Source organism: Erinaceus europaeus, unplaced genomic scaffold, assembly GCF_950295315.1.
Source record: "Erinaceus europaeus unplaced genomic scaffold, mEriEur2.1 scaffold_986, whole genome shotgun sequence".
NCBI classification, from domain to species: Eukaryota; Metazoa; Chordata; class Mammalia; order Eulipotyphla; family Erinaceidae; genus Erinaceus; species Erinaceus europaeus.
In genome coordinates, this window is record NW_026647266.1 from 35411 (window position 1) to 40267 (window position 4857).

The following is a 4857-nucleotide window of genomic DNA, read 5'->3' on the forward strand; positions in this document are numbered from 1 at the left end:
TTCAGGGATATTTTGCCTATGCCCATCATTGTGCCGGATCTGGGATTCACCCATGTGACTCACACATGGCCTCAATCCTTAAGTGGTCATTCCACCAATAAAAACCTATATGAGCTATAATGAGAATAGAAATGGAAGCACTTTAACGGGAGGAAAAAGTATTTTGAGCTAGGCCTGGAAGGATGAGAAAGAAGATACAGAGATGAAAAGTCTTGAGAAACTTTTTGACGGTAGACTCCCGGGATCTCAAGCAGGATTCAGCATTGAGAATGCAGTAGATGGGGTCAGGCACAACCCAGCGGATGGTGGAGTCCCCTGATGGGTGAATTGAGGGCCCAAGAGGAAGGCACCTGTTGGGGAAGGGGGGCGGGTCCAGCCGTGGCCGCGTGGGTGTGGTGCCGGGGCAAGCTCCAGGGGGTGTCCACCTGCAGCGTTGGGGCCGCTCAGACTACTGGGCTGCTGAAATGCTGGGAACATGAGCGTGCAGCCCAGTTGGGACGCGCGAGGACCCCTGCAGGTGACCGGGGATCCTCCCGCCTCCTCCCCAAGCAAAGCGCGGTTGCCCCAGGGAGTGGGGTCAGGGGCGGAGGTAACCCCGGGCTGAGAAGGGGCGTGGGGTGGGCGGGCCTTGCCGCCGTTCCATCCCGGGAGGGTCGGCTTAGTGGGCGGTGGGAGGGGCCCCAGGACGGGCCCAGCGGGTGGCTACGGCACTGCTAGCAGCCGTTTGCCGTGCCCAGTCCGGCCGCCCCCGCCACGGTGAACTTTCACCCCCGGCGCGCGGCGGCGGCGGGTCACGTGATCAGGGCCAACATGGCCGCCGCCGCCGCTGGGAGCTGAGTGCCGCCGCCGCCGGGCAGCCAGGGGGAATCCGCCCGCATCGCCGCTCTCGCCAGCCCGGCGCCCGCGGGGCCTGGGGTGCCGGAAGCTCGAGCTGGAGCGGCGCCGTGAGACGGCCGCGGGGTCTCGTTAGAGCAGCCCACGGCGGCTATGCCGAGGGCCCGGAGCGGCCGGCGGAGCAGGGGTGCCGGCGGGAGGGAGGAAGTAGGTTTGTTTACGGGCTGTTTGGGGCGGAGCTGGCCTGGACCTGGGTCTGGTGCTGGGGGGCCGGGGACTCCAGGCCGCGCCTGACGTTCTCTTCTCTCTTTGCATCTGCCCGGGATCTTCTCCCAGACCTTCCTGCGAGTGCGAGCCAACCGGCAGACCCGGCTGAATGGTGAGTCTTGCTCGGCCCCTCCCTCCGCCCCACCCCCGGCCTCCTCCTCCCTCGCTGCCCGCGCCAGGCTTGCCCGGGTCTCCTCGGATTCGGGGCCCACTGGCTTCTTCACAGTCGCAGCTCCCGGCTGTGTGCTAATCAAGGTGGCCTTCCTCAGTTTCCCCGTCTAATGGAGATTATGGTTTCCAGCTCTTGTCCAAACTTCTCTAACGGCCTTGAAGAACCCTGGGGGGCAGTAAATGCCAGAGAATGAGGAACAAGCTACACAATTCCACTCGGGAGCTGAGCTTTGAATTTGCAAACTGCTGGGACCTCACTGTACAAGCCAGCAGGGCGCTGAGAATTTTTTTTCTTCCAGTTTTTAATCAGTGCCCAGTAGTGTGAATACAGCCTCTCTGCTGAGACTTGACAATGCAGTGAGATCTGGAGTTCCCACGGCAACAGGAACTAACTCATCCCAGGGCTCTTTGAGTTATCGGATGGCCCACATTTCACAAAGGTGATCAGCGTGGGCTCAACAGCTCTTAGAGGCCTTCTCTGAAAGCACCGTGTATGCGCTACCTGGAGCCCCCCATTTGGATTCAAACCTCTACAGCATTCTGTTTGCTGAACAATTGAATGATCCAAGGTTTTTATACTGACTAGGGTGTGGTATATCAGGGTTTTATTTAAATGGCATCAGGTCTTTGGGTCACCTGGTGAATGAATGGGGCCATGAATGTTCAACATCCCCAGCTCCTGCCAAGCTGAGTCCTGGAGAAAGAGTATTCATTATAGGATGCCACCATGTTAAACACCATCATAACATCTCTGAAAGTGTTACACGTATCTTACAGATGAAGAGAGTGAGGTTGGGACAAGTGAAAGTGACTTAAAAATCATACATCTGGGGTGGAAGAGAAACCAAAGTTTGTGTTACCTCTAAAGCTTGTGCTTCTCCAGCCACACTACCTTCTTCGCAAATACACTGTTTCCCTACTGAGACTAAGCCTCTAGATAGGCCGCAAAACTTTCCCTACCACACTTTTTTTGCAAGCATAGGTCAGGACTTAGAGGAATGGTGAGAATTAAACCAACAAAAACCTCTTGTTTCTTTGAGAATTTCCAAAGTAACTCAGTTGATCAGGATGCTTTCTTGAGAAAAGAGGTCTTTCGTCCTGGGTGGTCTGTATAAGACAAGTATCATTGTCTTAGCCTTCTTGGCAATTTTATGCAATTCATTTCTTTATTTGGTCATCAGATGTCTATCATAAGTTGCACAGCAGGAAGGGACTCCCTCTGGCTCTAGGCAGGGTAGGTGAAATGAATGTGTCAGTAAACTAAAGGTTCTATAAAGGCCTCTAGAACTTCTAGAACTCTCAGGGTTTCTTGCTTGGTGCCATTCTTTTTTTTTTTTTTTTGCCTCCAGTGTTATCACAGGAGCTCAGTACTGGCACTACAAATCCATCCACCGTTCCCAATGGCCTTTTTTTTTTTTTCTTCATTTTATTTGATAAGGCAGCGTAATTTAAAGGGGCAAGGAAGAGGGAGAAAGATAGACACCTATAAACCTGCTTCATCACTTGTGAAGCTTACCCCTGCACATGGGGAGCAGGGCTCAAACCCAGGTTCTTGTCCAGATCCTTGTGTATCGTACTATGTGCACTTGACTCCCTCCCCCCTTTTTCTTATAGAAACAGAAGGAGTGTGAAAGAGACCATAGCATCAAAGTTTCCTCCAGTGCTGTGGAGGCCAGGCTTAATTAAACCTTGGTGGAACACATGACAAAGCAGCATCCTATCCCAAGTGAGCTGTTTCACTGTCGCTCCATGCCTTTCTGATGCCTAGTATTGGATTTCCATACCCACTCTTGCTGTAGATTGCCAGATTGATTCAAGCTTGATATTCTAAGGGTTTAAGGCAGTGAAGGTATATGGACCTAGATTTTGCCACACAGTCAGGTGGGGCACTAAAACATAATCATACCTTCTTCAGTAAGAGAAACTGTAATAGGAAACTGAAGATATGGACCAGGTTACAGACCAGATTCTCGGACTCCATGCTCAGTCCTGGTAGGATAGTGACCTTCCTGTTGGTTTGGGTCTGTCTAGGGGTACTCCATTGTAGAGTTGGCATCATTCCCTGCCTCAGACTCTGAACAAACAGGAGCTGGGGCCCCAAGTGCATGTTCTTGTTACTCTTGGTACCCTATCACTTACAGAATCAGTATTTGTTGATGCTGATCCTGATCCGTAGGAAGAAACTCTTAGGATGGGAGAACATTCTCGGCAATGGAATCAGGCCTGGATTTTTGTACTGCCTTCTCCACCTTTTAGTTACTTGAACAAGTGCCTAGATATCTTTGAGACTTGAGTTTTTTTTTCTTCCCCATTTTTTATTTGTGATTATAGTAGGTTACAAGTTCCCCATACCATACCTACCACCAAAGTTCTGTGTCCCCATCCTCCCTAAGATAACTACTATAGTTCTCACAAGAAACTTGAGTTTCTTTACCTTAAAATGGATAATGCAAACTGCCTTGAGGATATAGAGTTAAATGAGCCACCTTGTGTAAGGTACTTGATTCTCAGGCTAGCACACATCTGAAGCTCCAAATTGTAATGTGTCAATTCCTAACCTGTATCACTTCAATAAGCTACATTCATGAACATTTTTTTTTTTCCTCCCAGAGTATATATCCATGAGAAAGTTTTTCCTGGCCCTGCAGAATGGAAAATGTTTCCTTTCTAGGCTAGTTTTTTTTTTTTTTTTACTAGAGCACTGCTTAGCTCTGGTTTATGGTGGTACAGTGAATTATACTGGGGGCTTTGGAGTCAGTCATGAGAGTCTGATAGCCATCATGCTATCTAACCAACCCTGCCAACACCCTCTCCCTCATTCCATATCAGTCTGGTCTGAGTAACCAGCTCTGCTCTTACTGTTGCATCCAGGAGGGGTAAGAGGGAATAATAGAGTCCCATGCTTTGACCCTTCCTGCTTCAGTGACAGGAGGGCTGCAGAGAAGGATTAGTGAGCTAATTAGAAATGATTGCATCTCTCAGCATTAATTAGCAGTATTGTGGTCTTGCAGTGTGCACTTTGGAATTTAGCCCCCTTTGGGACAGCAGAGCAGGCAGCCCTCTCCCTCTAGGGCCCTGCCAGCCCCTCTGCACTGATTAGAAATGATGGTAGAGGTTTGGGGAGGCACAGTAAGGGCAGCCTTCTCAAGGTACCTGTGTTCTTAATTCAGACCATCTATATCTTTATAACTAGACCTCAGTCTCCTCTTCTGTAAAATGGGACCTGTGGACATAAGAAATTCTTCTGGGTCTAGTGATTCCCATTACACACTAAGGGATATATTTCAGGGCTCTTAGCCTAGAAGTGGAAGGATTTTAGCTGATGAATGAACAGTACAGCCAGCTGGGCCCTTGGAGGGAGTATTAGCCAAGAGATGTTCTCTAAAGTTTATTTTTTGAAACCAAAAGAGCTCAGTCTTTACCTTCTAGGGAAATACCTAACAGTATGGAGTGTCTCCTTATTGAGCACTGCTGGTCAGGAAATAAGAGTTGCTCTTGAACCAGCTAAGGCCAAAGAATGGGTGATTGGCTGACCTTGCACCAACTTCCCTAGGTGTTCTTGGTAAGGTTCAGCCCCCAAAGGAG

At 49.9% G+C, this 4857-nt stretch overlaps 1 long non-coding RNA gene across 2 annotated transcripts; it reads left to right on the forward strand.

Annotated features, from left to right (window-relative positions):
- The first annotated feature begins 462 nt into the window (after window positions 1-462).
- LOC132536270 (uncharacterized) lies at window positions 463-3452 on the forward strand. 2 transcript variants are annotated; one of them, XR_009547922.1, is made up of 3 exons: window positions 463-1045; window positions 1171-1213; window positions 2887-3452. It is a non-coding gene; the product is annotated as an uncharacterized LOC132536270 (long non-coding RNA). The 2 variants fall into 2 exon arrangements; XR_009547921.1 differs by having other exon boundaries at window positions 474-1041; window positions 2887-3446.
- Window positions 3453-4857: the final 1405 nt, after the last annotated feature.